Here is a 12,028-nt window from a genome sequence, read left to right as displayed (position 1 = left end):
ATAATCAATGTAATGAAACAAGTTATATGAATTGTTGAATGTGAAACTGATGATGTGCCCTGTAAACTTTCACTCAATCCACAATAAAAACCTTAAATTTAAAAAAAGAAAATAATTTTAGAATTAATCCAAAGATAAACTTTGGAGTGGTAAAGGGAGCGTAACAGAGTCTAATTATACGGGCTAGTTCTAGGAAAACTTGTCTTCTTCCTTCCAATTTGTCCACTAAAAAATTGGTCTTTAAATATATTATTTGAGAGTGTGCATTTGAGATGCATTAAGAAGCTTCACTCTGCTTTTCAACTAGAGAAAAAACAAGAAAATATGCAAGCTGAATAAAAAGGAATCCTGTTTGGGAGTCAAAAAATTTTTGTTAGACATAAAAGCTTGAATTAATAGAATGTTTCCTAAAAGACAGAATCAATCACCATAAAAAATGGCAAACACTGTAGTTCAGAAATCTTTACAATCACAGAGTTTCGGTTTGGTTTTCTAGCAGAAAAATCTGCAGGAAAAATATTTAACCACCAGAGGGTGCTATATCTAAATCAAAAGGAACTGTCTCGGAGACTTTCTCTTATTGAAGACCGTACAGATGCAATGGACTGCAAACCACAAGGTCGGCAGTTCAAACCACCAGCCGCTCCTTGAAAACCCTATACAGGGTCTCATGACTATGAATCCGAAACAACTCCAACATACTATGATTTGGAATTGACTCTACGGCTATGGGTTTCCTTGTCTTCCAATAACATTAGGCCACCAAGTCACTGTGGGACTATGGACAAGTGACGCCATGTACTTCAGCCTCAGTTTCTTCCTTTATAAAATGAGAAAGGGGGTTTCCTTCTGAAACAAGCATGGACCATGCTCTCGCTCACTCTGCTGCTGTTGTCTTGGTTCTGCATCCCCTGTACAAAGTGTTCAGTAAAGAGCAGGAGTTGCCACAGCCCCAGGCTGAGACAGGGTCCGAAACAGAATCTGACAGAATCAGGACAGAGTTCAAGGAACAGGATTCCACACAACAAGCCCAGCTGGCGGTAGCAGTTGAAATTGGTGAGGAACAAGTCAGTAAAGCAAAGCAGTTGACATGAAAAGAAGGCATGGAAGGCTATGTCCAAACTGGATCTTCAACAAGTCATGGGGTTACTAGAGTCACTGTCCAGAAATCTAAGAATATCTTCTTTGTCATCACAAAGCCAGATGTCTACAAGAGCCCAGCTTCAGACACCTATATCATTTCTGGAGAAGCCAAGATCGAGGCTTTATCTCATTAAGCACAGATAGCAGCTGCTGAAATTTTCAGAGTTTAAGGTGAAGCTGACTCATTCAGAAAAATGCACAAACTCCAACTGTGCAAGAGGACAGTAAAGAGGAAGAGGTTTATAAAGCAGGTGTGGAAGTTAAGAACACTGAATTGGTCATGTCACAAGCAAAGGCAGCCTGAACCCTGAAGAAGAAACAGCAATGGCCCCCACTAGCACAGTCTGTCCATTTTTATTAGGCAAACAAGAGCTTTCCTGGAGGTTTCACCCAGTGGAAAATGTAAGTCTTCCATTTTTAACTAACTGGCCAAAAGTATCCACAGGACCACCGCTACCTTGAAGGCTGACCAGCAAATGAAATTTTTGGTGGATACATTGCTACACTGAACCAACTTGAAAATATCATTGCCAGGGAAAGGGAGTAAATGGATATTGAAAACGCTACTAGCTGCATATGCCACAGCAATGAGCAAAGTATTGGGACACAGATGGGTGTCCGTCACGTTAGTCACTAAGTAACATACAGACAGATGACTGGTTAAGAGGGAGTCCTCGCCAGACATCAACAAGAAATCTGGCAATGAACCTCCTCCTTGTAAGGAACACAGCACCCACTCCAGTGGAGACTCAGCTTCCTTGGACACCCATTTAGGTGAGCCTTTCATCAATGGCTTATGTGCCAGTGGAGTCCAAGAGATCGCCAGATCTTCACATACTGGTGTCTGGTCCCTCGCCCAAGCCCAGCTCGTCCCTTCGACAATTCCCTCTCCCACAACACTGAAACCCCTTCTGAGGGCAGTAGGTTTTGCTCTTCCTTCTTTCCTAAGTCTCTTATCTATGCACAGAAATCCTTCTCTTTCTGAAGCCTAGGCTTTCACAACTTGTTGTTAAGTGCCCTCAAGTCAATTTCAACTCATAGTGGAAATGTACAGGGTTTCCAAGAGCAGCTACTGGGTTTGAACTGCCAACCTTGTAGTTAGAAGTCTAGTGCTGATCCTACAGTGCCACACCAGGGCGCAAAGAATTCCCTCCTTTCTTGGCCCCTCTGCTTTCTTCTCTGAGTCATCTGTCTCCTAAAGCAATGGATTGAAAATGCCATGCTTACTGAATGGGTAAAGAGCTAAGAGACATAAGGGGTAAAAAAAAATGTAGATGCTGTACTCTTCATATGAAATCTTACACTGAACCCCAAAATGTAAAAGGGAGCCAATGTGTTTAGAGGAAGGAAGGTAGATGAGACCATGCCAGGGCCCCAAAGCCTTTTCCCCAGAGGCCTGGGAGAGATCTGCCAAGAAAAATTTGGAAGTCCACCAAATTAAAAAATCTCTAAGCTCCTTCTAGTTTAAAAGTTCTATAATTCAATATTAAGAACAGACCCTTAGTCTATTTTCCCAAAACATGAGAATAGTCACACATAATAAGTGTGACAAAAGAAATAAAATATGATTCGTGTGGGCATGTTCCCAGGCTTTTCTTGGCCCAGAAACTTCTTGGCCTGTTTTAGACTTTCAGCTTCCCTGCCCTTCAAGCAGGTTTATGATAAGAAATTAATATGAAAGGAAGAAAAAACGAGAAAAGACACCAGGGAATGTTTGTGGAGAGAATGTTTAAGCATGTTGTCTGAAAAGACAGCAGCTGTGGATAAGGGAGAAAGCTGTTACAGATAGTATACCCCAAACCCAAGTCTAAGTAGAAGACATCGAGGATAGGAGCGCAAGGTCTGGAAATAGACTCCCAGTTTTGTTACTTACTAGAGGTGTCCTCAGGCAAGTTACTTAACCACTCCATACCTCATTTTTCTCATCTGTAAGATGGGGATAATAGTTATACCTAACTCACAAGAGATGTTCAAAGGGTCAATTGAGTTAATCCATATAAAGAATGTAGAATAGTATAAGTTACTGCACACCCACCATGAACAGTTGTCTATCATTCTTTATCATTTTAGCCACATGGACCTTCCTTTTTGACCTAATCATTTTCATTCCAGGATTGTTGTTGTTGTTGTTGTTATTGTTATTGTTAGGTGCCATCAAGTCAGTGCTGACTCATAGCAACACTATGCACAACAGAACGAAACACTGCCTGGTCCTGAGCCAGTCTCACAATTGTTGCCACACTTGAGGCCATTGATGCTGCCACTTTGCCAATCCATCATGCTGGAGGTCTTCCTTTTTTTCTCTGACCCTCCATGTTCTATTTGAACAACTGCCTCTTGGGAAGAAGGGAGGGAGGAAGAGAGGGAGGAGAAGAAAACAGCTCAAATGTCTACTGGCTCAATAGCCACATCTTTGAGGAACCTGGAGTCCCCTTGATGATTCAAATGTTTAACACACTTGGCCGCTAACTGGAAGGTTGTAGGCTCAAGTTCATTCAAAGGCACCTCAGAAGAAAGACCCGGTGATATACTTTTTTTAAAGAAATCAGTCATTGAAAATCCTATGGAGCACAGTTCTACTCTGACACACACAAAGCTCCGTGAGTTGGAGTCCGCTGGATGGCAGCTGTTTTTTTCCTGGTGAATGGCCTCAAGCCCTCAGCTCCCTTTACAGGTTATTTTACCTCTTGTTTCCCTCACAGTTTCTCACAACGTTCATCAAGGTTCTGCTTTGGGCTGTCAGTAATTGCTACTCTGATCTTGAGCTGAGTTTATAGTTTCCTGCAGCTTCTAAATGGCCTGAACTCACTCTGCAGTCAAGTCTGCCATGCCCATAGGGTTGCGAGGCCAGGGTAGAGGACACACACCCTTCCCTGCTTAGCTACAACTCTGTTTCATGCATGCACAGATAATCATTGGTTCCGTCGTTACAAAGTGTCACCGAGTAGGTTCTGACTCATAGTGACCCTGTATAAGGTTTCCGAGGCTTTTTAAGTCTTCAAGAGAGCAGAAAGCCTCATCTTTCTCCTGTGGAGCAGTTGGCAGGCTTCACAAATGGACCTCATAATACATAGTAGTGAGTACTTATTCCCTCAGAAACCCTATGAAGCAGTTCTAGTCTGTCTAATAGGGTCATAGGAGTCAGAATCATCTTGATGGCAGTGGATTAAGTCCAATGACTAGTGCTCTTATAACACCATGTGAAGCCACATACCCTTACAGGGCAGAAAGCCATGTGACAATGGAGGAAAAAATTGGAATTTCTTCTACAATTGGAATACAGCTGCAAGCCAAAGGTTGCTGGGACCCATCAGAAGCCAGGAAGAGACAAGAGAATCACTGAGAGTCCTAGAGAGTCTTCAGAGGGAGAATGGCTATACCTGCCTTGATTTCAGACTCCTTTCCTCCAGAACTGTGAAAAAACAAATTTATGTTATTTTAAGCCACCCAGTTAGGGGTAATTTGTTGTGACGGCCCCAAGAACGTAATAAATTGCTGTTAATTTAAAAAAAAAAAAGCTTGGAAGCAGGCAAAAGAATGGCCATGTGTCTTTCCAGTGTCATATTGGGACATTGTCTAACAGAATTATCCTAATCTCTGGGGACAGTGGGGTGCCCTTATTGATTCACTCTGCACTGTTGATTAGACTGTATTAACTTATAGAAGACTGAGAATTAGTCCAATAATTCTTGACCTATACCAATGCAAATGAGTTTCTCTCCAGAGGACAGTACAACTTCAAAGGTTACAGTCCTCCTACAGGAGAGTAGGCAATTTTGTAACTAATTTAGCAGCCTTATTCCAGCAATCTTTCTTTCAGCAATTATAAATACTTCTGTCTCAACTACAATGTTTTGAACCAGGTTTACCATCTTGCTAATTCCTTCATTAATAATTATATCTGTGGCACATGTTCATCCTATCTTCAAATGAGAGCTATATTTTGAAGGTTTGGAATTTTTACTTGGCACACCAGAGCCCACATTTTTACCCACTACACCAGAATGAATGGATAGATGTTAAATGGGAAAATAGATATTCATTATGTTTAAGAAGTGAGTGCAGACCACAATTGGAATGTACGAGCCCCTCTAGTAGTAGTAAGTGCAAGTTAACATTATCTATACGCTCATTCCCCACAAAGGACTGAGTAATAGATGTTGCCCTGAGGAAGGCTTATCTGCTGATTTCTTTAGGACTTTGGTGGGAGAGAGACAAACCCTTGAGATCACAGTTGGGGCTTATCAAAGAGCCAAGCCTTCTCTAGGAGACTAGACTGTGGATGCAACCTCTCAAGATTCTTCAACTGGTAAAACTTTTACCAAGGGCCTGGTCCAACAGAAATCAAGTACCCCAACTCAACACTCCTAATAGAACTAAATAAATGATATAACTGTAACATAATATTTTCCACCAGAGAGAGATGCATTTGCATTGTTACATGACTCATTCTCCAAACATAGTACTATGGCTTAGAAAAAAGAAGGTTCTTAATCAATACTGAAAGAGTAAACCTATTGCTCTCCAGTGCAGAGAAATCACCTCAGCGGTCAAGTTGGTTCCAATTCATAACGACCCTGTCTAGGCTGGTAGGTTCAAACTCACCAGCTACTTACTCCATGGGAGAAAGATACGGTTATCTGCTTCCATAAACATTTACTGTCTCAGAAGCCCTATTGCTGTTAAGTGCCATCAAGTGGGTTCCAACTCATAGCAACCCTGCAAAGTTCCAAGGAGCAGCTGGTGAGTTTGAACCACTGATCTTATGGTTCATATCAACTTTGCAGTCTAGCACATTAACCCATAGCATTAACTCACTCTAGCCAGTACTAAAAAAAATGGCATTAAAAAATATTGGTAGACTTACTGAATGAAACAGACCACTAGTATGGCAACATATTTACTGGTTCATTCAAGGCACTCTTATAAGCAGTGGCAAAAAGTACTTGGCTGCTAACTGAAAGGTCAGTCGTTCTAACTCACTGGTCATTCCATGAGAGAGAGATGTGGCAGTTCACTTCCATAAAGATTCACAGCCTTGAAAACCTCATAGGGCAGTTCTAATCTCTGCTCAGTAAAGAAAACACAAAATCATTTCACAAGGAAATGGGGTTGGACAGAAGGTTTACAGCTTCCTAGGAAACAGGGGTGGGGGAGGGATTAAATTGTCCTTTGGTGGTGTTGTTGTTAAGTGCTGTCAAGTCGGTTCTGACTCATAGCCACCCTGTATAGGGTTTCCAAGTGGCTGCTGTTTGAACTTCCAACCTTGCAGTTAGCAGTCCAGTGTTTATCCTACAGTGCCACACCAGGACTCTACTCTGTCCTTTATAATAGCTATACATCTGAATCTTCTCTACAGCGATGGGCTGCCCTCCCCTCACGCCCCCGCTTAGAGTTTAGATTCAAGTAGGAATTGATTCTGACTCATAGCGGCCATGTATAGGGTTTCCAAGACTGTAAATCTATATAGAAGCAGAAAACCTCATCTGGTAGATTCAAACTGCTGACCTTTCAGTTTGCAGGCCAACTGGTAATCCACTATGCTGCCAGGGTTCCTTCACATATACTAGACCATAGTAGTTTTGAACTTGGTGAGTGACTGGGTGCCATTGTCTAGTCAGTTCTGACTCACAGCGACCCTGTATAGCATCTCCAAGTTTATAAATCTATACAGGAGCAGAAAACCAGTAGATTGAACTACTGACCTTGCAGTTCACAACCCAACTGGTAATCTACTATGCTATCAGGACTCCTTAAAAAGAAGCATGCCTTGTAAAATAGATGATGACAAGTAATCCAGCGAAGGGAGAGGAAGAGTTCCAGGTGGAGAGTGTTACAATTCAAACTAGAGTGGTGAAGGAGGACCTCACTGAGGTGACATTTGTAAATGTTAAAGACTTCAAAGATGTGAGCGTGCAAACCATACGGGTTATCTGGGGGGAAAGCTTCTAGAAAGAGGGAAAAACAAGGGCAAATTCCAGCCTGGTATGCTGGAAGAACAGCGAAAGATGCTGTGGTGGAGGTGGACTAATGAGGGGGAGAACAGGAGAAGAAGTCTGAGGACTAACTGGAGGACAGACCAGGTAGGGTCTCATAGGCTGTTGTGTTGAGATGGGAACCACAGAGTTTGAGGCAGAGAATCATCACACTCAAATCTTAGTGGAGCACAGCAGCAACCAGATTGAGAAGCGATAGGAGAGGACCAGGGGAGAAGCAAGAAAATGAATTAGAAGGCTGTTGCCTTATTGGAGTGGCAGCCACCCTTCCCTCAGCCTTCACCTCCGGAGGTCTGGCCACCTGAAAATGTGTCCTGCTTGATCTTGCAATGTCGTCTCGTTGTGGTCATATTTAATCTCTGCTCAGTAAGGAAAACACAAAATCTTTTCACAAGGAAATGGGGTTGGACAGAAGGTTTACAGCTTCCTAGGAAATAGGGGGTGGGGGAGGGATTAAATTGCAATTTATGTTTTTGACATTCAGAAAAATTGAGTGGACCCAAGTTGCCTTAGGAAGAAGAAAGGTACTGTTAGAAAGTTAAAAATAACCATGCAACGCAGAGTGTGCTGGGATAATTAGCCTTGAAAAGGGGTTGCCCCAGTGATCTCATTTTATTTCTTCAGATGACTTTCCCAAGCTGTGGCAGGTGAGCAGTAGGGAAGCACTGGCTTGTCAGACACAATGGGCTAGTTTTAAAAGCCTATAATTTAATCTTGAAATAAGTGGCAGAGTCCAAAAGCATCCTGATCAATTAGCTGGTAGTTAAGGGAATGGTAAGTACTAGTGTCCTAGAAAGGGCTCACTTAGGATACACTCTCACCCTGTGTCCTTCACAAAAGGCAGGACCAGGAGTTGCTGGTGTCTTCGAACACCTTCCAATTGTGTGTGTGTGTGTGTGTGTGTGTGTGTGTGTGTGACAGCAGAGTATATTTAAACTGCACAGTTCAGTCTAGATGCAGAAGGTTGGAAGGGGTTTTTCTAAACAGCACTTATGGAATCCAAGACCCACTGCTTAGAAAGCTAATGTTTGGCTGCAGGTCAGGGCTTTTTTTAACCCTGCCTACTAACTTGGGTGAGCTGAAACAAAATCCAATTATCCTCCAAGATCAAAATCTTCACAGGCTTCAAGAACTGTTTTAATTTGGTTTTAGAATTATGGGCTTTTTCCCTCAGATGTAGCCAAATTAAAAACAACACCAAGTAAATGGAAAGTTACTTGAAATCTTTCTCATATGACTATTCCCAATTTACAACCATTGTAATCATTTTCTGACTGACCACAAACACATTTCTTTTAAAATGAAATGTCCCATGGCTCATTTTGAGCTATTTTTCTCACACACACACCCCTTTTGACCTCCATCCCTTTATCTCATTTCCTTGGAAGCCTGAGCCTCAAGTCTATAAATATATTAAAAATAAAAACTTATTCCATTTGGAATGAGGTCATATGGTTGAATGTATTCTCAGATTACAGCATGATTTGAACAATTCTTAATTGCTCTATGATATGCTTAGAGTTTAGGTGTGGCCAACTTCAAAATCTTGAGTCCCAGTGATCAAAATACAGACCTCATGCTGAACGATTCCTTCCCATTCCTATACCCTCTACTGGACTCTTTAGATGATACCTGCTTATTGGCTACAAGCAATCACTAAGTATGACCCTGTTCTCTGTTCAATATCTCAGAATCCTGCTCCTCAGAAAGGTAGTCTCCAACTTAAACCAACACTTCATATATCTCTACTTACTAATCTATTTTATTGAGCACCTAACATATGCAAGACATTGTGCTAGACCCAGGTAGTTCAGTGCTACCCAGGTAATTCACAGCTCCATCTCCTATTTCTCACTACAGCTATGCCTAACCGATACGGCGTTCCTGCAGCCTCCAGCCACATCTCCCTTATTCTTCTTATCAATGACCTAGTCTTCATCACCTTTCTACTCCACCATAACACCTACACATCTTGCAGCACCTCACCCATCTTTCCCTCCTTCTCTCTACTACCTCAGTGGAAAATATACAAATCTGGAATTTATGACTTTCTAGTTCCTTACAGGTCTTGTTCTGTCAATAGACCCCTATCTCTTTTCTACGTTCTTCAGCCTCTCCCTTGTTAGTGGTTCTTTCTTAACAATATTTTGAAATACTCAAGTCTACCCTGGTTTATAAATAAACCAATAAATGACACCCCAAAATCCTTCTTTAGTATGCCACCTATCTCTATTCCTACATAGTCAGTCTTCTAGAAATGGGAATCTATACATTCTGTCTACACTTTATCATTTCAGTAACAACTTTCAAGTCAATGGTTCCCAAGGGTAAAGCTGTGTCTTTGGTTCCTTCATATACACATATGATCAGATATTTACTAGGTACCTTGCCAGTTGGATGCTCCAAGGTACTTCAAATCATATGCTTAAGACTGAACTCATCAACTTCCCCAGACTACAAGAATTGGGATCCCACCACTACCACTTGCTGGTTGTGTGACTTTGGGCAAGTTATCAAACTTTTTTATGTTTCAATGCCTTACTTGTAAGTGTACAAGCTGAAAATTCTGAGATGTTACTGTATTTATAAATCAGCAAATTCACTTTCCAGAGTTTCCTGATGCTGGTAGATGAAATGAAAATTCTTGGTCAGAGGTGAAGGACAGTTCATTACTCTTGACAAATGTAATGACCAGTTTTGTATTGGTTTCTTGAGCCTCAGTTCTCTCAGGGTGATTAAAAAGGAACTGCATAATGCCCAGTGTAGGTACAGGAGGGGAACCCTGAGTTCAAGGAAATTGCCCTTCGTTCCACAGAAAGTTACAATTAAGTCAACTCATGACAATCTCGTGTGTGTCAGAGTATAACCCTCATGTTTTCAGTGACTTATTTGTTGTTTTTTAAACAAAATCATCAAACCTTTCTTCTGAGTTCCTCTGGGTGGATTTTTTGGTTAGCAACCATTTGCAGCACTTTTCTCCATAAGGAGACAATATATATTCCAAGGTTGTATGCTATAAAATGCTTATAAAAAGGAGCTCTGGTAGCATAGTGGTTACAAGTTGGGCTGCTAATCTCAAGGTCAGCAGTTTGAAACTACCAGCCATTTTGTGGGAGAAAGATGAGGCTTTCTGCTCCCATAAAGATTTACAGCCTCAGAAACCCTATGTAGGGTCGCTATGAGTTGGAACTGATTCTACGGCACACCACCACCACACTTGAAAATATAGCCCAGAAGAAAGAGCACTCAGAGCCTCAAACACGAGATGTGCAGTTAAATGAAAAGAATGATAAAGTAGCTAACCCTCCAGTCTGTTGTGAATATTGAACATGTTAATAAATACTAAGACGTTAGGGTCCTGATACTAATCATAATATTATTTCATGTCTGTATCTCCCAAAAGATCACTGCTTGAGGTGCAATCCATACAAACCATAGTCTTTGATCTTCATCAGTAAGTATTTTAGGTTGTCTTCGCAAGGTTTAGGTTGTCTTCGCAAGGTTGTATCATCTGCATATTGCAGGTTGTTAATAAATCTTCCTCTAATCCTGATGCCACATACTTCTTCATATAATCTCAGATTATTTGTTCAGCAGACAGACTGAATAAGCAATGCAAAACTGACACACAACTTTCCTGATTTTAAACCATTCAGTTCTTTTCTACCAACTGCCTCTGTGTTTATGTACTGGTTCCTCATTAAGTGTTCTGGAATACCCATTCTTCACAATATTATCCATGTTGTTGTTGTTAAGTGCCATTGAGTCAGTTCCGACTCAGAGCAACACTGTACAGGGTTTCTGAGGAACAGCTGGTGAATTTGAACCACCGACCTTGCAGCCCTGTGCATTACCCTGCAGCGCAGCACCAGGACTCCCATAGTTTATCATAATCCACACAGCTGCAAGCCTTTGCATAGTCAATAAAGCACAAGTAAACAGGGGTGCTATGGATCGGAACCAACTCTACTGCACTTAACAACATATTTCTATTGCTAAGTTTGCTATCAGAAATCTTGGTGGCATTGTGGTTAACCACTCAACTGCTAACAGAAAGACTGACAGTTTGAACCCACCAGAAGGTCTGCAGAAGAAAGATATAGCAGTCTGCTTCCGTAAAGATTTACAGCCTTAGTCCTAACCATAACCCTATTACTATACGAAGCCCTAGGCCTAGTCTGGACCTAATCATAGTCCTAACCTTAACTCCTTACTACTACCTGAACTTTTTTTTATATCATTTTAAGTGTAGATGTTAATTTAAAATGTGGGTCCACATGTTTGAAGACCAGGGGGAAAATCTGGTCTGGCATAAAAATATGAATGTCATTAACATATGTTGTTGCTAAGTGCCATGGAGTTGGTTCCAATTCATAGTGACCCTGTTTAGGGTTTCTGAGGAGCGGCTAGTGGACTTGAACCACTGACATTGCAGTTTGCAATGCAGTGCTGATCCTACAGCACCACATCAGGAGTCCTCATTAACATGAACTTTAGTACACCACCAAGAAAGAGGGAATCAAAAGATCAGAAAAATGAGAATAGAGCTCCAGGAGTATTCTTACCCTTTAAAAGTCTGATGGAGGAGGCTGTTCTTGTTGTTGTTCACCATGTAGTCAATTCTGATTTACGGCTACCCCATGTGTGCAAAGTAAAACTGTGCTCCATAGAGTTTTCAAGGCTGTGACCTTTCAAAAGTAGACTTTCGGGGGACCAAACAATATGGCGGATCAGGTGGACGTATAGCAGAGAGCTCTGCCAACAACAACACAGAATACCCGACCAAGCAGATTCAGGGGATGGTCCCAGAACTCTGAACCACATGTAAAGGAATACTTAGAAGGTTGGAAGGCTTACAGCTGGGGGAATTTGTGGCAGAAGCAAGAAAT

The 12,028-nt window shown here is 41.5% G+C and overlaps 2 pseudogenes; both read left to right on the top strand.

The window, feature by feature from the left end:
• The first annotated feature begins 860 nt into the window (after nt 1–860).
• LOC102815803 lies at nt 861–1,447 on the top strand (annotated as a pseudogene).
• Nucleotides 1,448–6,927: 5,480 nt separating this feature from the next.
• Nucleotides 6,928–12,028, top strand: part of LOC102815420 — a 9,324-nt pseudogene continuing 4,223 nt past the window's right edge.

Source organism: Chrysochloris asiatica, unplaced genomic scaffold (genome assembly GCF_000296735.1).
Source record: "Chrysochloris asiatica unplaced genomic scaffold, ChrAsi1.0 scaffold00031, whole genome shotgun sequence".
Taxonomy (NCBI): Eukaryota; Metazoa; Chordata; class Mammalia; order Afrosoricida; family Chrysochloridae; genus Chrysochloris; species Chrysochloris asiatica.
This window is presented reverse-complemented; position numbering and strand designations above follow the sequence as displayed.